Genomic DNA, 22300 nt, shown 5'->3' with positions numbered 1-22300 from the left:
CAGTTCCGAAATAAAAAATATTCGCTTTTTCGATTTTTAAAACCCTAGTCTGATGGAAAACGATTTTCTAAAATCAACTCATGAGAATAGAATTGCGAAAACAGGCCTCGGAGTATCGTTTTTTGGGCCTTTTTGTTAATTTTTCATTAAAAATTAAAAGTGTCGGACAGTAATTCAATTAAAAGGTCGACCTAAACTACTCGGAATTGCTTGAAATTTTGACACAATGTTTCTGGGTAGATGCTTGATCTATGGTCCCCAATTCGTAATTTGCAACCCTAATTGAATTTTAATTAATTTTGATTTAATAATTCGGTTAATTCGGGAAAGGGGTATAATTTCATGGGTTAGTGGCTAATTTTAAAAATTATTGGATTAAAATTTTGAATGGTTTCGTTAATTTTAATCGCACTTAAACCAAATTATTAATAATCTGAAATTTAATTGTTTATGAACGATATAAAGTTTCGGATTTTATTAATTAAAAGTTCAAACTTTAAAGTTGATTCGATCGTTCTTGAAAGTTTGAATATTGTTAGCCCTTGATTTATTAATTTTACGAAATTGGATTGTCGTTAAAGTTTATTAAATCGTTAAAAATCGTTGTTTTTCGAAAATTAAATCGTAACTTTTTTTTGAAAAATAAAATTAATGCAAGTTCGTGGATTAAATTTAATTTTAATTAAGTTGGTCCGTTTTACGAACCAAAAACACGAACATGGGCATGATGGAAGTATGGCTCGTCGAGCCATACGAGGCCATTGTGCTCGACCGAGCCATGCGACACGAGCAGCAGCAGCGATGTTGCGTGCCTCGTGCGCGCTGGGCGAGGAAGGGCAGGCGAGGTAGCTTGCGGGGCTGCGAAGAAGCGAGGTGCAAGCCTTGCGACGTCGAGCGCTCACGATGCACAACACGCAGCGCAGGGCAGCATCGCTGCGGGGACGCGCGCGCGCGAGCGATGGGGCGGGGTGCGCGAGCTCTTGCTCGTGTGCTCTTGGGCCTCACGCGAGGCGGGGCTGGGCGCAAGCCTAGCCCAATCAAGCAATTGGACTTTTTTTTAAATCGTTTAATTCGTTGGGCTTCGTATATTTGCATTAATTTGGGCTAACGGGGTATTTAATTTAATATTTTATTTGCTTGGGCCGGGCCGCGAGTTTTAATTTAATATTTCATAATTAATTATCCGGAATAATTATTGGTTTGAGTGGGAGCCACTAAATGAAATTAAAATGAAATAATTATTTTAATTATTTCGTAGGTCGCATTATTTTAATTAAATTCATTTTAATTAGAATAAAGTCTAAGGATTAATAATTTGGAAATTGATTAATCTTTTAGGACGCGTTTATGTGAACGTGAATTTTAATTAATTCACGTAAATACTTGCATATTTACATGGGCCATTCGTTTTAGCATACGAATGGGTGAATGCGTAGAATATACATTTTATGCAATGCAGGTACTTCAAGTGACTAGTATGGCCAATTTAGGATAGTTAAATACGGTATGCGCACCGTTCTATCTTTGAATGTAAAGTTTTAAATATGGTCTGCGTACCATGGAAATTTTGATGTAATTTTATTATTTCAAGTATTTCTAAGTTTAGAACTTTAAGTTAGCATTTGAACGAAGATTCAATACGATGCCAAGCTAACAAGGAGGTGATGAAGATTGGATGCTTCAAGACAAGAAGTTTTGGGCCATACTAGATCACCAATTATTTATGCAATTTAATATATATATTATGCGTGAATGTATGAATGTATGTATGCTTTGCATGAACAGGTTGTTTCCTATGAATCGATTAGTTTTAAGTTCACTAAATAATCGAACCAACATAAAAACAACTAGGTCCAAGTAATATTGAGTTTTAAAAATTGCCTTCCAAATCAACACTTACAAAAATCTAGGGATCTAAGATAGTAGGTTTACGCTAAAGCGAGGTGCTATTTTAGTTGACTTAGGTGGTAAGGCGTCCTAAAGGAGCACGTTGATTGTGGTTACAACTCAAACAACAATGGCATTAAGTTGTGGCAATGGGATAAATTATGGCATTAATTTATTAACCAAGAGTAATTTGGAGATTACTAGCAATAGGTTTTGCTTACCTAAAATCTTAAACTACTTAAGACATGCTAAAGCTGCTTAAGGATTTAGGACTTTTGGGGTCTTGGAATCGTTTCATTCATTTTGGACCATGTTTTTACTTTTTGCATGAATGAAATGTTTTAATAGCTTTAATGATTGCATGGTTTTGATTTTATTTCAAAGTTATTGAATTGTATGAATGGTTATTTATTGCAAATTCTTTTCGATTGTAGTAATAAAAAATGGCCGCAAACAATAACACTTTCAACTTACGTTCAATTCTCGATAAAGAGAAGTTGAATGGCAACAATTTCCTCGACTGGCAAAGGAACTTACAAATAGTTCTTATGCATGGGGAAAAAGAATATGTCCTTGAGGAAGAGTTACCGGAAGAGGCTGGGCCGGAGGTAACTCAAGCTGCCCTTAATCGTTGGATTCAGGCCAACAGGGATGTCAAATGTGTGATGCTTGCATCCATGAGTCCTGAACTTCAGAAAACGTTCATTAACTCGGATGCTTACCAAATCATCTCGGAGTTGAAGAACATGTTTCAGGACCAAGCCAGAATCGAAAGATTCGAGACTCAGAGGTTGATCCTTGAGACTAAGCTCAAGAAAGGAGAACCAGTGAGCCCACATGTTCTTAAAATGATTGGACTCTTTGAGAACATGAGAGCTCTAGATTCTGAGGTCTCAAATGAAATGGCTATTGACATCATTCTCCATTCGCTTCAAAATGGCTATGATCAGTTCAAGTTGAATTACAACATGAACAACATGGAGAAATCTCTTACCGAGCTTCACGGTATGCTGAAAACCATTGAAAAGACGCTCAAGCAAAAGAATAAGAATGATATGCTTATGGTGCGTAAGGGCAAGAACTTCAAGAAATCAGGCAAGAACAAGGGCAAGAAGGGTAAGGGCAAGGCTTCGCCCTCATCCAAGTCCAATGGCGCCGGTTCTGGTAAACAGAAAAGGGCAACTCGTTCTCCTGCCGACTCTGAATGCTTCTACTGCAAGAAGAAGGGGCATTGGAAGAGAGATTGCTTGAAGAAGAAGGAAGATGAGAAGAACGGGAACGTTGCTTCTACTTCAGGTATGTATGTTATACATTGTAATCTTGCTAATTCTACTTCTTGGGTATTAGATACTGGTTGTGGCTCACACTTATGTTCCAATTCACAGGGACTAAGGAGAAGTAGAAAGCTTGATAAAGGCGAGATGGGTCTACGCGTGGGAAATGGAGCACGGATTGCTGCATTAGCCGTAGGATCTTATTTTATTTCTTTGCCTAGTGGGTTTGTTTTGGAACTAGAAAACTGTTACTATGTTCCTAGTATCACCAGAAACATCATTTCCGTTTCAAGTTTGGATTCTAAAGGTTTTAGTTTTCAATTTAAAGACAATAGTTGTTCTTTTTCTTTGAATGGAATGTTTTATGGTTCAGCACAACAAGAAAACGGTCTTTATGTGCTAGATACGAGCAAACAAATTTATAACATAAATACCAAAAAGGCTAAAACTGGTGATTCGGATCTAACATTTCTGTGGCATTGTCGATTAGGCCATGTAAACATAAAGCGCATGGAATTACTTCAACGGAAAGGAATTCTAGAATCATTCGACTTAGAGAAGATTGATCAATGCGAATCTTGTTTACTTGGCAAAATGACAAAGCAACCTTTCTCAAAAGTGGGAGAAAGAGCAAGCGAACTACTAGGGCTAATACATACGGACGTATGTGGGCCTATGAGTACGAAAGCTAGAGGTGAGTTCAGCTATTTCATAACGTTTACGGACGACTTCAGTAGATATGGCTATATTTACTTAATGAAGCACAAGTCTGAATCGTTTGAGAAATTCAGAGAATTTCAAAATGAAGTAGAGAATCAACATGGCAAGAAAATCAAAGCTCTAAGATTGGATCGAGGAGGTGAATATCTTAGCCACGAGTTTGATGACCATCTAAAAGAATGCGGTATTCTTTCTGAATTGACTGCTCCGGGGACACCTCAATGGAATGGAGTGTCGGAACGGAGAAACAGGACCTTACTCGATATGGTCAGGTCAATGATGGGTCAGGCCGAACTTCCTTTACAGTTCTGGAGACATGCGTTGCAAACTGCAGCACTCACACTGAATCGTGCTCCGTCAAAAGCTGTTGAAAAGACTCCATACGAATTATGGACTGGGAAACTTCCAAAGTTGTCTTTTCTGAAGATTTGGGGTTGCGAAGCATATGTCAAGCGATTAATTTCGGACAAGCTACAACCTAAATCTGACAAATGTTTCTTCGTTGGGTATCCAAAAGAAACTATGGGGTATTACTTCTACAACAAGTCAGACAACAAGGTATTCGTTGCTCGTGACGGTGTCTTTTTGGAAAGAAATCATATTTCCAAATTGACAAGTGGGAGAATAATAGACCTCGAAGAGATTCGAGACGAACAACGAACTCAGAACTCTTTAGAAGCAGTTCAAGTTGATGAACCTCCAAGGTCTTTAGAAGAGCCAGTGGGAGTAGTTCCTCAAAACGTTGTTGCCCCTCGTAGGTCAAATAGAACTATTTTTCAGCCGGACAGATGGACAAGCGTCCTCTTGACTGAAAACTTAGACGTTCTCATATTGGATAGTGATGAACCTTTGACTTACAAGCAAGCTATGACGAGCCCAAGCTCCATTAAATGGTTAGAGGCCATGCAATCTGAAATAGACTACATGTCTGAAAATCAAGTCTGGGATTTGGTTGATTTGCCGGATGGGTTCACACCTATCGGATGCAAATGGGTCTTCAAATTGAAGAAAGAAAAAGATGGAATTGTATATATATACAAGGCTAGATTGGTAGCAAAAGGTTACATGCAAGTTCACGGCGTTGACTACGATGAAACCTTTTCTCCAATCGCGATGCTTAAGTCTATTCGGATAATCCTTGCGATTGCCGCTTTTCATGACTATGAAATATGGCAAATGGATGTCAAAAATGCCTTCGTGAACGGTTTTCTTGAAGAGACTGTGTTCATGACACAGCCGGAGGGTTTTGTCGATCAAAAGAACCAAGGAAAGGTATGAAAGCTTAAGAAGTCCATCTACGGACTAAAGCAGGCATCAAGGAGTTGGAATAAACGATTTGATGAAGCAGTCAATAAGTTTGGCTTCATCAAGAATCAGGACGAATCTTGTGTATACAAGAAGGTCAGTGGGAGTAAAATTGCATTCCTAGTCTTGTATGTTGACGACATACTGCTTATTGGAAACGACATTCCTATGTTGGAGTCTGTAAAGACTTGGCTCGGGAAGTGTTTCTAAATGAAGGACTTAGGAGAGGCACAGTACATATTGGGCATCAAGATCTATAGGGATAGATCAAAGAGGATGATTGGACTAAGCCAAAGCACTTACATTGACAAAGTGCTAGCTAGGTTCAATATGATGGAAGCCAAGAGAGGCCATCCACCCATGTCACATGGCGTATATCTAAGCAAGAATCAGTGTCCCAAAACATCTGATGAGCGTAGAAAGATGAGTGGAATTCCATACGCTTCGGCTATTGGATCCTTCATGTATGCTATGGTCGGATGTTTCGTTCGCACTCAGTGCAACGAGCAGGTACCAGTCAGAACCAGGTGAGGCGCATTGGACTGCTGCCAAGAACATCCTAAAGTACCTGAAAAGGACTAAGGATCAGTCTCTGGTTTATGGTGGTACAGATGAGTTGATTGTTAAGGGCTATACGGACGCAAGCTTTCAAACCGACATAGATGATTTCAGATCACAGTCTGGGTTTGTGTTCTGCCTCAACGGCGGAGCAGTAAGCTGGAAAAGTGCTAAGCAAAGCACTATTGCGGATTCTACAACTGAAGCCGGGTACATTGCTGCCTTAGAAGCAGCAAAGGAAGTTGTTTGGATTCGGAAGTTCATCGAAGAACTTGGTGTTATCCCCTCCATTAAAGGACCAGTGGCTTTGTATTGCGACAATAGCGGAGCCATTGCCCAGGCAAAGGAGCCTAGGAGCCACCAGAAGTCCAAGCACGTACTGCGGCGATTTCATATACTTCGAGAGATCGTTGAAAGAAAGGAAATCGAGATTTGCAAGGTTGGAACTGACGACAAGGTCGCGGATCCATTGACTAAACCGTTGCCACAAGTGAAACACAACGCACATGTAGCAACCATGGGAATCAAGTATGTTGGAGAATGGCTTTGATTTTCTAAGTATTGTTTTAGAACATCTGTTAGATCTATGTTTAAAACAATTGGTTTAACCATTTCATATTTATGAAATTTATTTATTTCATATTCATTTAATTGTGGTTTAGAATTAAATGATAAGTCCATGTGATTCAAATCATTCAAATGGGATGTCAAGATGGATTCTTTGACAAAGAAACACCCATAACACTACAAAAAAAGGGTACATATTTAGACGGAATAATTGCGACGGTGTAATGAAGGGTCGCAATAGATTTCGGAGCGCGAATGTTACTTTGAAAATCGCAACCCTGTACAAAGTCACAACATATACCGACGTACTAAAACGTAGCTATTTACAAAAAAAAAATTAAAAAAAAAAAGTGAAACCCACGTGTTTGTAAGCCCGCTGAAGAAAATTTCGCCCAAATATTTCGCCCAAATATTTCGCCCTAAATGTCCCGCCTAATTCTCTTATTCCTGCTCCCACACCCTACTCCACGATTATCAGATCCCTCAAACAACAAACTCAACCTACACTCCCAAAAATCAACTGCTCTTCACTAGAAACGTTCTTACATAAAAGCTCAAATTCTCGGAATCCTCTCAATTTCGTCTTTAATCTGTTACCTAAAGCAAATCCCCTCAAATTTGTTCAAAATCTGTAACAATCCTCTCATTCCTATCAATATTTAAGGATGGAAATCTCGGGTTAAGGGTTCTTCACAATTGCCCAAACAAAACCATCTCAAGTTTCTATAAATTAGTGTTTTTTCTGGAGAAATTCGTCTGAGTTGTGGGTTGTAGAGTTACAGCTCCTTTGGTTTGTCAGATAGATTCGCCCAATTCACTCAAGAAATTCTTGAAGGTTTGTTTGTAATTTTTTTAGAACTTTTGTTACCGAATTTGTGTGTTTGTTATTTCTTTTCTACATATTCATAGTAAGTTTCTGGCAATTTAACAGATTTATAAAAGAATTCAGCATAACATTATTATGTTTAAATTTAGGGTTAATATCTGGCTAGTTTCGTGGTTGAATTTTAATTACTTTTAGTTTCTATTGGTTTTGTTTTTAGTCATTTTTGTTTTATATCGATCTTAGGTGTTTTATGTTGCTGCTTATTATTCTGTTTATAGAGTAACAGAGATGCTGGATGTTGTTGTTTAATGGCTGTTTAGATTTCAAGGCTTTTACAAAATCATCATGGTAATTTCAATGCCTTTACAAAATCATCAACAATAATAATTCATCTGCACATTTCTAATTTGCACTGGCCGAGTTATTCATAGAATTGTAGCTTAAGTTTGCACCTTTTCTTTTATACAAAAGACTAGTAAGAACATAACCATGAGACCAGCAAGAACATAACCATTAGATGTCTCTCTAGCGCCTTTCCTGGCTGGTTCTGCTTTCTGTTAGGCTCCTCAATCAAACTTGAGTAATTTCTGTTTTCTGAGCATCTATCTGGTATATTGTCTTTCAGCAAGGTTACACTTACAAATGGTGCTTTCGCGCAAAATTAAGGAATTGAAATGTCTTTCTATAGATGACTGTAATTAGATCAGTATGTCCTTTATCCAGTTCACTATGAATGTGTAGTGGTGCTACAAGCTTTGCTAATCGGAGAGCTGATTTTGTATGTTTTTCAACCTTATTTGGATTGTTGCATTTCAGTTGCTATAGTTGCTAAGTAGATAAGAACTTTAAAACACGAATATTGTGGCACAAGTGATCTTGTTGCACATGTGATTTGTTAGTTTAAATTAACCAAGCATGTATACTAACTTATTATGGAGTAATAAGTTAGTAGACATGCTTGGAAGTAATCAAAGAATCATAGGGCCAATGTATTGCTGTAAACAAGAAAGACGACACCTGAGTTTAAGTTAAAAGGATACCAAATATGTCAACATATTATAAATAAGTGTGATATCATTGAGTTGCATTCTCCGTATTTTTCTTTAACCCTGCAACTGATGTTGGCCACTTTTGACACATATCTGCTTCTGTTACATAGCATTGGTAAGTTCTTGAGCCCTGTGTAAATTCTTCTCAGGTCATATTTACTACTAGATGTCATTTCTGTGAGCGCTCTCGTCATTTTTGTTACACGTGTAGCTCTTGGATACAAACAGACGTGGAATAGATATGAGGTAAGAATCCTAAGTTGATGTTTGTTGATTTCAGATAAAGGGAAAATAGTGTGTCTACTCAAGCTCTCCTTTTCTGATTGTATCATGTAACTCCTTATTTTTAAACAGCTACTCGTCAACAGGGCCCTGTATGAAAAAAACTTTGGCTAGTGGGCTTGGCTCTGTTTATTTTCTCCTAGATGCTTCAGAACACCAGTAAGTGAGCAGTTAAATGTTTTCCATAATATTTTTTATTATTTTGTTTCCTGTTTAGTACACTGAAAATTGGTAACCAGTTTGATGGAATGCATGTCCACTCAACTCGTTTCTTATTAATTACTATGTGTAGTACAAGGAATTCATTTTGGCCTATGGGATCCTCCTCAAAGTAGAAAAAGTTCTGGTTTTCCTTTCATTATTTCCACTTGTGCATCTTATATATTGTCTCTTTTCCGTGCACATTATTGAATTATGTTGCTATTAATAAGACTATGTTCTTCTTGATTTTACAATAGCATAACCAATATATTTTTGTTGTCCTAAACTCCTAATATTCTTTCACATTTTTATTGTGGAGTTCTTCTTGTAAAATTAAACCAGTCAATGTTATTTAGCCCTGAAATGTGGCATATCTAATTTACATATTAAACTTCTTTTTGTAGATTACTGATGATTCTTGTGGCAATGGTGAAAAGCAGGCCTAGACATGAGACTTTGACACTATTGCCAAAGGCAAGGTAATTTCATATGTAGTTAACTGTGTTTAATGCTTTATAGATAAACTGATAGCTGAAACAAGCTTTATAGTTTTCGATTATTTATGGATGATGGTGAAATTAGAAGGTAGAAGCTTAGATTTGGTATTATTATAATAAGGTATGTAATGGTACAGAAAAAGGAGGCTGCATCAGCTTATACGGGTTATGAGGGTTGCAGTGGGGGTAGTTGTTTGAAATAAGAGTAATATGGACATCTTGTGTTTTATAAGTGATGTAGATATTGCTATTTTTTGGTGTCTGATCTATAACAATAAGACTCAACTGCCAAAACCGGAGGGTTCTAGTTCAAATTCAAAGGCTTTACTCCCCCAAGGTGCAAATTAGAAAGGGTAGATGACTGACTTAATTACTCCCCCAAGGTTCTAACTTCTGAGCACAAATCCTGTAAGAGCTACAGAGAAGGCGGGTAGAAGTGGTGAGACTAACACACATTGGTCCAGATTTTTTGAGATCCACACTCAAATTCTATTTAGAATGAAAGTAGATAGCATACCCTGTTATTATGTTAAACACATATTAGACTGCACACATTAGCCTGAGCGTCGGCATAGCATTCAACTTCATGTACCCTGTCAACGCAGTTAGTTTAGCCTAAGAATTCCTATATCAAGATTCCATTTACCTCGATTTACCAACAGAAGACAGCATGTGATTATTAAGAGACGTTCTCTTGGTCCATGTTGTTACACATTTTACATCTACATAGAAGTCATCATGATTCGTAAATGTGGACAGCATAGGGGAAAAAAATTATACGGTTTTAATTAGCACTAGTAAATCAGAAATCATATCAGTATTTTCCTTAAAGGAATCAGCAAAAAGGAGTATAATTTTGCTGAATCTTTCATAACAGATACTCTACAGTCCAGACTAAATTCCAGGGTGACGAAATAAGTGTGTTCAATTGGCAAATTATAGTCGAGTGTTTAAAAAAATTAGAAGAAAAACCCTCCAAGCTCACAACTTTTTCATAGGTACAACTCTTGTCTGATTTAAAAAACTCTTGTCTAGTTGTCTGATTTAAAAAACTCCTGTTCAGATGGCTGAGGTCCTTAAGGGAGTCACATTTATATCTATGCGTACAACTACATTGCAGAAAGTTAGTACATCTGATAAGGCTGTAAACACTCTGAGACGAACCATCACTTGTTTTTTCCTTGTTAACTGGCTTCATTCTTTTGCAATCAACTCTTCATCATGGTAGTGTTGTTTCCGGTTTATATTGAATGGTATCAATCCAAGCACATGATAATTAGTCGATAAGGAGCATTGTCATGCATGCTTAATTGCTCAGACTTCATTTGAAACTGCATAGCTGCTTCAATGTGAAGAGTGGGCTAGTTAACAATAAAACTTCCATCATTTTCCACCTTATGGCCTGGTATGAAACGTCTCCAAGATTTTTCCCAAGAAAAAGAGTTAATCTCTTACGCCTCTTAATTACGTAGTATAAACTACAAAATCAAATGTTGAGACATTATCAAACTGCAAATAACAGCAAAATGGATACTCTAATCTTGTTAAAATCAATAGATAAAAGTGAGCTCAATTATGAGAGTGTGTAGAAAGCATGACTGAAGGAGGGTTATCTTCCTTTTTGGTTCATGGGAGAGGTGAAGAATAAGATGAAGGATTTGATATTCTTCTTTTTTGTATCAGTCTCTATCCTTTTGTATCTAATTTTATTTTCATGATTTCCTTACTTTAGTGGTTTTGGAGGTCCAATGACCACTTTATTTCACTCATTTTTTCTTCTTTGCTTCCAACTGGAACAGGTTAGTATAATTGTAGAAGCTGATCCTGAAGTCTTACGCGATAAGCGTGTTCAACTTGCTGTCGAAGGAAGGTTATGTGATTATGCAATATCTGTCAGAGAAGCTGCTTTGGAACTTGTTGGAAGGCATATTGAATCTCATCCTGATGTTGGTTTGCAAGTATGTGTGGGCTGTCTTAAATATTAGTTATGTTTGTTTTGTTTTACTGGTGCAGGTATTTTATTGTGTGTTTATTATAGATCTTTGTAGTATTTTGAAAAGGTTGCTGAGAGAATTAAAGACACTGGGGTAAGTGTACGGAAACGAGCAATCAAAATTATTTGAGAGATCAGAGAGTGATAGGACCTGAATAAGCTTTAAATGAGCTTAAGTTCTCCTTCCACATTTAATTCCATTATTCAGATATTTTCTATAACTAAATAATGTTATATATCAGCCACTTCTAACAAAAAACAAAAGAGAGGATGATGCACGAAACCTTAGCTATTCCCAAACCCATATATTCAGAAGCAAAAAGCATATTATGTAAACCCCTTTGAAAGAGTTTTATACCAAAGTACACAAACACAGTGACACAAGCAGAATGCAAAGTTAAAGTATCTTGCTGGAAGTGCTTTCAGCGAGTTGAAGACTAACAAAAACTTTATTAATGCATTTCAGAAATGTTATACTTTGTATGTTCTAGAGAACAAAGGCTTAAGATTACACTGTGTAAATACATAGGTAGTTTTAGAATGTTTCTTAACTAGAGAAACCAAGTTCAGAGTGTGATGACTGACCGACTAAAGCAATGCAATGTTATATTGAAAAAATGTGTCTCATCCTATGGTTACTGGTACCGAACTGGGGTCAACGAGTATTCTAGCAAATTCTCAAGGTTTACAGACACTTGGTGACCAAGTTGAAAGGAAAGTACAACTCGATTACTTTTTTTTTTTATCTCGGTTCTACAGTGTTATTCTGAACTTCCCAGAAATAAGAAATTGTAGCATTATCAACCTGTCAAGTTAAGTACATAGCAGCTTCATTAGCAGTTAGTGAATCAATATGGTTGGGAAATGTGTTACAAGAATAGGCCTACTATTATAATATTTGTGGGATCAAGCTCGTCAAGAATCGCTTGCAATATTTTACAAGGTTTTATCTAATCACATATGATGTTATGCCAGGAACAATTAGTTCTAGAGTACTGCAATATGCAAGAGCTAGTAGGTGATATCCAGACAACCCCTGCCCCTAGATACATTCAGAATATTAAGAGAAATATATATTCTTTGGAGTTGCAACCTATTTGGGACAGGTTAAGATAGAAATGTAGCCTATTATTTAGTGATGGGGAGTAGTAGATGGGACCTTCCATTTTTTGACCCAACTTTCTACATTGTTCATGTCTTTATTTCTAATAGTCATGCATTTCCCCCTTGATTAATAGTTGTTGTTATTTAGAGAATACCACAAGTAGTTAGGATCAAGCCTGGTTAGGATTACTGTTAATTTTCCCTTGATTTAAAAATATGTTTAACATGCTTTGTATATATATTTGACATATTAAATTTTCTTTCGGGAATAGCTGCAGTTGCTAGAAATTTTAAGGACAGTTAGAGGGTCGCTCCATGGTTTTCTATGCGAATGATGCGCTTATGGCTGAGTTATTGGGTATAAAAGAGGTTCTGTCGTGGGTAGAAGAATATAATTGGTCTCATTGTATATAATTGGTCTCATTGTATTATGCGAAGCTTTTTGCTTCAAATTTACATGTGAATATATGATACAAAGTATAAGCTCATATAATTATTACATTAAACATTCGCCAATCGCCACACCTTCAATTTGTCCAAATCCAAATGAAGGTAGAATTTTCATTTAAATTAAATGAAAAATTGAAAAAGTAAGCTTCAACTTCAGTATTTTAACATTGCATCAATAGCGATACAACTCATACTATTACAATTACCATCTATGCATAGTTAGGCATGCGCATCATCAACATATCTTTACATCTAGTGTCAGGATATATGCAAATCACATATACGTAGGAAATTATCCAGATAAATTAACTAGCTATTTTATTCACAGAGAATAGAGTACTCATTAAGCATATTCTATAAACCAAAATATAATGTAAACCTGGCATTTAGAACACAAAACTCAGAAATTAGAGGAGTCAGTCAAAAGAAGCTTAATAATTGGTAGGTAAAACCTTTTTTGGTAAAGATTTTGATGCTGAGTAATTAGTTGCAGTTTCCACCTCTCTCACTCGAGAAATCCCTAACTCATCATCATCATCCCAGTCATGGTCTTCTTTAGGTACTTAGTCTTGATAATCTTGTTTAGCATTGGAATTCTCTTTTCCTTTTCCACAAATCTTATTCTTATCCAACAGTTGTTGAACAATGTCGTTTGACATGAGGTCTTCATATTTAGGCATTCCTTTCTATGGGCATGGACTTTACTTTCTCATATGGGCTTATTTGAGCTTTTTGTTTCAGTTCTTCGCCATTTTCAACTAAATTCAGTAAACAGAAACAAATGAGTTAAAAAGATTAGTCGAAGGGATAATAATTAAGAAAGAGAATAGAGTTGTAAACAATCATATTGCATGCAACAAAACAGAATATTCAGAATAAGACAATGTTATGAACTAATAAAGAAAACATATAACAATTGAGCCAGCCTGCAGAAACCTTTTCGAACGGTAAGATGCCAATTTAGATGAAGAAAACTCGGGAAATGACCCTAAATTATAATGATATAAAGACCTGAAAAACGGAGTAGGTAAAAGTCCATATATTGAATATCTTGAGTTTTCAACGTTCTTAAAAAAGTTAGTATTGTTGTTAAATGTTAACAGACCAATTCAAAATCCAGGCATATATGTTACATGGCTGATTAAGAACACCACTGAAAAGAATTGTAACAGGACTTTTACATTAGAAAAGACGTATTGCTAGTGCTGTTTATAGTCACTTCTATAGCCACCTTTGCATATTCATGTCGCAGATTCCACTCGCCCTCCACTTCATTTGATTTCAATTTATCTAAAGTTTAAAATAGTAAATTCCTATTTGCTTCTGTTGTTATCTCCATAGTTCAGTCATATGTTGACTACTAAGTATTGAATAGCCTAGTGAGTTGTAGTAACTAGTGATACTTTAACAAGCATACTGTTCTGCTCAGGCTGGCTTGCTGTTGTGCAGTTTCTTTTTTAGCTTGTTGTTGTGCAGTTCTTTTGTGCAAGCCTTGTGATGTTCAGTCTGGTTCTGCTGCGTAGCTTGTTTGGCTGGTGTCAAATGGGCAAGCCTGCTAATTAAAGGAAGTCACAGTTTAAGCGTTTACACAGCAAGTTAATGAACATCAGTTTGGCTGGTGTCTTTGTAGAATGTTTTAGTGTTTTTTGTTTTTGCTTGGGTGCGGGCTGTGCTCCCTGAGCTTTTGTTTCTCTTGTTGTTTTGTGTTGGTTGTTGTTTGGGTTTCTACCTTTGGTAATTAAGTTCACTAATTTACCAAAAAAAAAAATCTCTATTATATAAAGGAACAGCTGAGGGTGTTTTTGTAACATCACTTTTCGTGTCCCCATTTTAAAAGACTAAAGTACCCTCACATATTTCTACAGCTTTTTCATTTTTTATGCACTTGCTGAGTTGCTGAGCCTCTCTTCCCCTCTCACCTTTCTCTCTCCTCACCCATTTCTAGGGATACCCCTCACCTTTCTCGCCGTCTCCTCCGATTTCTCCCCTCCCTCTCTCCTCCATGTAAATTCTGGAAGCTCTAATTGTCAGGCTTGAGAAGTTGATGTTCATCAACGTAATTACCACACCGAATTCGAGGTTTATCTTCAATAATAGTGTCTGATTCAATCATCAATTCCCAATGTTTCTAAGGATTTCTGCAAGAAAAAGAGGGTAATTTACTAATTTAATTATTTATATCTTCAATTTGAATTTTTATTTCTCGGTTTTTGTTTTCGATTGTATGTAATTTGTTTGATTTTGGTCTGACAATGGAGTTTTTTTATTTAACAGGCGAATAAGTCGCCAAAATTGAAGCAGTGTAAGCTTGATGCTCGCCTTGAAGAATGGCTTCCGCAAGGTACTGCATTCATTTTCTTTTTTAAACTTTTTATGTTTTTGATTTTGTACAATTTTGTATTTTTCTTTTATATGTTAGTTATCGGTTAGTGTTTGACAATGGGGTTTTGAAGGAAGATATTGTTTGCAGAGAGGGGTTCTGAAAAATTATTTGAGTATATTTTGGAGTCACATTGGCCTGATTTGGATCTTTTCACATTCAAACTTGTTGTCAATGAGTTTTTGATTGCCGGGTCAGTTTGGGTCACTTCTTTGCTTCAATTTGGATTTTATAATCCCTATTTGGATAAGTTTGGAGATTTGGAGCGTGACTCGAACCTCTGTTATTCTCTTTTGTATTTCAGTAAAATTTGACTTGATGCACCTAAATTTTGGAATATGTGGATTTGGGTCAATTTTTAGGGGTTGTTGTCTCTGTGATTGAGATTCGCGATCATGGAGTCTTTTTATAAGATTTGTTTTTACACTTGAAATTCCACCACCTTTGGTGAAATGTTACCAGCTTTTAAAAATCCTAGATTTATACTTTTCAATTCATTCTTCAATAGAAATCAAGGTTGAACTTGAGAGTTTGTTCAGGTATTTGGATGAGATTTTGCGCAACAATGTCGGTCGAGTTTCGTCTAATATTTAGTGCGAAATCAATTTGATTGATGGGGTACCAAATGGCCATTGATTTACAAAGACCCACATCTTTACAAATCTACTAAGTTTTCCAACTGCTAACCTTTATAGCCTACTAAAAATTATCAATGTACACCTAAGTAGCTAACCATACCAAACCAGAAATTCTACAGAGAAGCTGGGACTGATTTTGTCAGGAAACCTCCACTAATATTTGTTCATACCAAGAACTCCAAACTGATTGATATATTATATTCATGTCTACATGTCATGCTTGGATATATAGTACACAATGCTTGGAGATATAGTCGCACTTTATTTTTTCCCAATTGCAGATTCGCGAATGAAAAAGCCAGAGGTGTATGTGACTTCTTCATTAAGGTCTAACAGGAAAGTATCTGGTTTGGTGGACAAAGGTAACTTAATACAATCATAGATGAAGATAATGAATCCATAATGTTGTTTTTATTTCATTTATCAGTGGAAAGCTGCAAAAGAGGAGAAAGAGTAATGTAAAACTCTGTTAGAAATTCTTTAAAAGAAGAGACAACGAGAGATTGAGGTAAATGTTAGCAGTTCTCTGATTATGGTGGTATGATGTGTAATAATGTCAAGCTAAACTGTTGATTTGAATGCAGGGATGGCGCGCGCAGCAGATTGCAAGTGGGGAGATACGGAAGCTATTGTGGCGACAATGAAAGAAAACCAGATTAACTCTCGGAGAGGGCCAAGCCTGTTTGGCATGTTGGTAACGAATAAGTCTTGGCAACATTATGCACAATAGGAAAATCACCAGCAATATGCTGTTCCCAGGTCGCCGTATGCTGTAATTTAAAAACAACGCCACCACCACCAACATGTCGTCTTTCTTGATTCATGATCCTCTTGAAGCTCAAAAAATCAAAGCTGATTGCGCTCGAGGTATTCTGGGATCTCTCATTGTTCATCTTTTCTTCTTTCAGATTTGGGTTTATCATTTTGTGATTTCATGATTGAATTTTTATTATTTTCGTCGGATGATTGAATTTTGCTAATTTTGATTGGTAAATATTGACAGAGGCAACCATAGCTGGATTTAAAGCTGCAGTAATGGCTTCTGTTGTTGCCAATGCTACTGTGGTATGTGTGTTGTTCTGATCAGTAACCGTGTTTTTCTAATTTATTTGTCTGATTACTGTAATCATTTTAGTGGAATTTTTCAAGCTTTTTATTTGTTGTTAAATTCATGGAAGTAGAATCTATAGTATACTTGAAAATCCAGAAGAATTGTAACAAGTTGACCTTAGTGATTATAAGTAAGAGAATCGAAACCCAAACCCCATCGGGTCATTATTTTAGCTGACCTTAGTGATAATGGTTATACAATGCATGTGGAAATTGGTTTAATGCGTATCTTTTCTTACGATACCGTGTCTCTAAATCACCAGGAATAATTTAAAGTTTTTATATAATCCCGCACGCATCGCGTGCATATAAGACTAGTATATATATTCATTGTTCATGTCTATATTTCTAATAGTCATGCATTTTTCCCTTGATTTTTCCCTTGATTAATAGTTGGTATTATTTTGAGAAGACCACTAGTAGTTAGGATCAAGCTAGTTAGGATTACTGTTAATTTTCCCTTGATTTTATGGAATGTTCATCATACTTCATATATATTTGACATTAAATTTTCTTTGCAGATTATTGATGATTCAAGTGGTAATAGTAAAATGTAGATCAAGAGATGAACAAGTTATCTTGAAGCTAAGCTAGCATAAAGATAGGTTTACTTGGTAATTAGTTTGTTCGTAGCCAGAAAGTTGTTTTTATTTAGTTTTGGATTATCTTGTAGAAAAAATGATAATGCTAGTTAGAAAGTTATTTTTGTTTTAAAATATCGCTTTTATTTTAGTTTGACTAAACTCTGCGAATTAATTTAATGTATAAATGATTTTTTATCACTTTTTCTAAATTTACTACGTTATCGCTAAGTATATATGAATCATAGCATGACTTTTATATATATTGCTTTAAGATAATGTACGTAGTAAGTTAATACTTGTATTTGATTATGATTATCTATGGTTGATATATATTTTTATAGATAGTTCATGATTTTAGATTAATTTTTCATATTATTTTTCATGATAATTCATGATTATATATATATATATATATATATATATATATATATATATATATATATATATATATATATATATATATATATATATATATATATATATATATATATATGACAAAAATATGATGCAAATTGTGACGCTCCAAAGTGTCTAAATTATCATGTATATATGAAAAATAATATGATGCAAATTGTGACGCTCCAAAGGGTCTAAATTATTTTGGAGGGAAAGAGGGAACTCGCACGAAAGTAAACATATAGGGACTCTAATAAGAGTCTATATATTTTGGATGTCTAAAGCGTCTCTATATGGTTTATAGTGGCGGAGAAATGTGTCTATAAGCGTGCAAATAGTGACACTTTTTACAGTCTAAATATTGCGACTATCTATAGAGTCCCTATATTCCAAATAGCGGCGGCAACATACATCGATATTTTGCAAATTGTGACGCTCTAAAGCGTCGGTAAATAGCGGCAATGAAAATAGTGACCCTCTCCCAAAGCGTCGCTATGTGAAATAGCGACACTCTATACCGTCGCAATTTGTCCCAAAAAGCGTCACAATGTGCCGCGTTTTTTTGTAGTGTAAGTGAACTTGAATATTGAAGTCACAAAGGATCCCTAATCCAGGTCATTGAAAGGTGGACGACCAATGACTAATGAATATTAGATTGCAAGTAGATTACTTAGTTCTGTTTCTTGAACTAGAGTGACTAGATGTCAGAATCTTTTGCATAGATACTTATTGGATCTTGTATCGGATTGACCATGAGAACGCTTTAAGAGATTAAAGTCATGTAATAGGTAGTTCTCATTAATGGTGATTAGAAATCGTTCCTCAGAACATGAGCGATTATGTCTGCTCGTTTGAGAATTAGTTCGCTTTGATACTAGCTAAACGTCGCACCGTAAAAGGAGGCTATAAAAGTAGTTATTGGGCGTACTATGAATCAAAGTGAGGGTTCATAGATTGCAAGAATGGATTGTCCTCCTATCTTTGATAAGATATGGTGTTGTTGTGTAAAAAGGCCTCTCGGAGAGTTAGATACTGTAAAATGCATGGCCGTGCTCAGAATGGTTAGGCTTAACCTTCTGCAAAAAAGTTTGACAGTTGAACTCTGTAATCCGAGAAACACTTCTGGACCTAATAAGGATGGCTTGGATCTTACCTTATGTTCAGTAAGTAACACTAAGTGACAAAGGAATGTGGATGCACACTTGTCTGAATGACAAGTGGGAGATTGAAGAAAATATGTCCTTCACCCAAGGTGCATTAAGTCTAATACCAAGGTTCGGATTAATTGCGAACAATTAATTCAGTGAGATCAAGTGATCGGAACAGCTAGCTGGAGCAATGCTTCCGATCAGTGAGTTCTAATGGATATTGAACTCACAACTTACTCTTGACTGAACCTACAAGGTCACACCAATGACACGTAACAGATCACCGGATTAAATGAATTGGAAATTCATTTAATAGCTTTTCGGGAATTAGTTGGAAACGTATTATACGATACGACCTTTGTCGGAATCGTATATCATATCGCGAATATTCGTAAGCTGGGCGACACGAATAAACCGTATCGTACGACGGTGATTCTTCGTATACGAAACGATAAATAATATATCGGAAATATATTAAATCGCGAATACGAAGGACATCGGAGTTGTCGGCCCGTCGAGCCAAGCACGTAAGCGTGCAAGGCCCAACGAGCCAGCAAGTTCGCGAGCCAAGGAAAGCGAGGCAAGCCCATTGGGCGCGAGCAAGCAACAGCAAGCAAGAGCGCACAGCAGCGACGAGCGAGCAAGGCCCACGGCCTAGCTGCTCGGCGCGCGCGCTGTGGGCTTCGGCCTGCAGTGTGTCGCTGGGCACGCGGGCGTGTGTCCGTTGCTTGGCTCGCACGGCTTGCTAGCCGGCCTTGCTTCTTTCTTGGTCGGTTAGTAGGGTTAATGATATAACCTTACAACCTAGTTTCCAACACACACACAATTCCATACACTCAAACCCTAGAGACACAGAGAACCCTAATTCTCTCTGTGCCTCCAAAGTGAGTTCTTCCCAAAAGCAAAGTATCTTGATTAATTGTCTAGCTACGATTATCAAGACAGATCTGGTCGTGTCGGTGAACCAAGTAGAGGAACGACAAGTGGAGTTCTTAGTTCGTGTTCGTTGACAGATTATTGTGGAAAACACGCTTCGAATGTAAGTTTGCTTAATCTGTGCTTTATACATGTTTCCTGGCTTTGGGGATTGTTCCGCACATGTTATTATGTTTAACTGTATTCCCCTACAAAAGTGGGGGCTAACTGTAGACGCCTACTTTTGTCCTCATTCCCGAAAGGGAAGGTTCGATGATGAGAACATAAATCTCCACTTGGCAACGCATCTCCTATAAAATAACGAATCTCAATCACCCTTTCATTTCAGTCAAAACTGCTACTTATAGAAACCTGCTAAAGATAGTAACTGCCGTAAAAGGTAGTTGTTAAAAGTGGCAAAGTCATAAAAGATAGAAACATGTCAGAATTAGGTGTTGCACTCCAACATAAATCCTAAAAGAGATAGAATTTGCATTCCCGGTATAATTCGAAAATAAGAGTTACGTATTAATTAAATTCCTAACGAACCTAGAGTTCGTAACGGGACCAGACGCATTCCGTCATAAGTTAATACGCACTAAAAGACTCGGATAAATCTCAAAAGCTCCGTATTCTAAGAGTCCAAATCTGACAAAGAACTCGGACCAGATCCCATTTTCAACGCCTGGATCTGGGCGCCGAAATCTTCGGCGCCTAGCCCTGGGCGCTGAAAATGCCTGGGGCCGTTTTACCTCCGGATTCTTTTTGGATTCTTATCTTAAAATCTATCTTTCCACACACCCTTTTCCTATAAATACAGCCTAAAAACCGACGTGAAACACACAATTCCATAACCTGAGTCTTGACTCTAGCCTTAAGCCTAAGGCTCACGCTGCGAAATTGATCTGGCGTTCTGTCGCAATCGACCCAAAAGTCGAACAGAACGTGTCCTGCCCCTTGTAGCTTGATGAATTAAGCCTAAATACTGGAACATTGCTTAGAAAACCGAGATTCGTTAAATAAAAGGAGAAATAGCAAAGCCAAGTGGTTAGTTTTCTGAGAACCACAACGCACCTCTCAAGGGTGCGTTGTAATGTGTCTCTCATATGATTTAATCGCTTTCATCACCCTTTTATAAAATTCTCAAACTATTAATTTGATTGATCTATCACGCGTAATAAGATAACACCTTGGATAATTGAATTATCATGCTAGGTACCTTAATTCAATCTAAATAAGATAATCACGATCGATTTAGTATTATGTGTTGCATATTGCTAAAATCAATTCAGAATAGTTTAATAGTTTAACGCATGTCCCTTCAATTATTTATGCTGAGCTAGTAAGGATAACCTGCCTCTGGAGTATTATCGATGAGCACTCCTCTCGGTAGCTACAGTCCCCCGAACTCTCAATCTCTGCCCTGCGGGTGTACGTTGAGCGATCCCCACACCAGGGATCACAAGGGAACCTATGGCCGTCGTGGTCGAACATAATTGCACTCCCTTTATGTCACGATAACCGGGTTTTGTCAGTTTTTCTCATTGTCGTTAAAAACTGAATGGCGACTCCTATATTACTAGTCGATTGGGTGTAAACTCACAGGAAATCCAATTACACTTGATCTGACGACGTCACGCCCACGAGGGACGAGGTCATGCATTAGCCTCGTGCTTTTTCGGGCAAGAACTTGTTCCAAAGATTTTCGTTTTAAATTGGTAAGTTCTGGTTAGTGTGTACGGAAAAGCCCCCAAAAGGCATATTGACTTACCAATTTAAAGCGATTGGGAAGACACTTCAGATTGTTTTTTCAAATATCCCTCATAGGATTTGCTTGTGGCACATGCTCTAGAATGCGTCAACTAATTTAGGCAACTATTCAAGTTGAAAAAAAAAATAGAATTATGTATCAGGGTAGCTGTCCACGACTTACGTACTCGGCCCATATGAGTTTGATGAAGCTTGGAGTCTAATTAGTAGTGATTACGGGTTGCAACATAATACTTGGATTAATGAAACATTCTCTTTAAAGGAGCGATAGGCACCAATTGATTGTCGTAAGAGATTTTAGGTTGGCATGTCTTCGACACAACGTAACTAGTGAATAAACGAATCGATATTTCATTTGAACGTGGACATATACATACCCATTCATTTAAGTTCGTGAAAAACTCACTTATTTATGTTCATGAACAAACTCATCTATATATGTTCATCAACAAAAATTTTTTTTGCAAAAGTAATACTCCGTAGTATTCATCTATTTCCTCCGCTCCATAATATTTTTATTGTTTTACTATTCCTATGGTCAACGTTTAAAAACTTTGACCGTAATTAGTAGTATACTTAACCGAAAAAATATTAACTTGTGGTATCTCATTGGATTCATTTCAATGTAAATTTTGTAAATATCGAT

At 36.7% G+C, this 22300-nt stretch overlaps 1 long non-coding RNA gene across 3 annotated transcripts; it reads left to right on the top strand.

Annotated features, from left to right (window-relative positions):
• Window positions 1-6723: 6723 nt before the first annotated feature.
• On the top strand, window positions 6724-16550 carry LOC110800950 (uncharacterized). 3 transcript variants are annotated; one of them, XR_008928096.1, is made up of 9 exons: window positions 6725-7146; window positions 8336-8432; window positions 8555-8627; window positions 9074-9148; window positions 10966-11124; window positions 14659-14867; window positions 14988-15054; window positions 16013-16239; window positions 16316-16550. It is a non-coding gene; the product is annotated as an uncharacterized lncRNA (long non-coding RNA). The 3 variants fall into 3 exon arrangements; XR_008928095.1 differs by having other exon boundaries at window positions 6726-7146; window positions 8541-8627; XR_008928105.1 differs by lacking the exon at window positions 14659-14867 and having other exon boundaries at window positions 6724-7146; window positions 8541-8627.
• Window positions 16551-22300: the final 5750 nt, after the last annotated feature.

This window comes from Spinacia oleracea, chromosome 1, assembly GCF_020520425.1.
Source record: "Spinacia oleracea cultivar Varoflay chromosome 1, BTI_SOV_V1, whole genome shotgun sequence".
NCBI lineage: Eukaryota > Viridiplantae > Streptophyta > Magnoliopsida > Caryophyllales > Amaranthaceae > Spinacia > Spinacia oleracea.
This window is presented reverse-complemented; position numbering and strand designations above follow the sequence as displayed.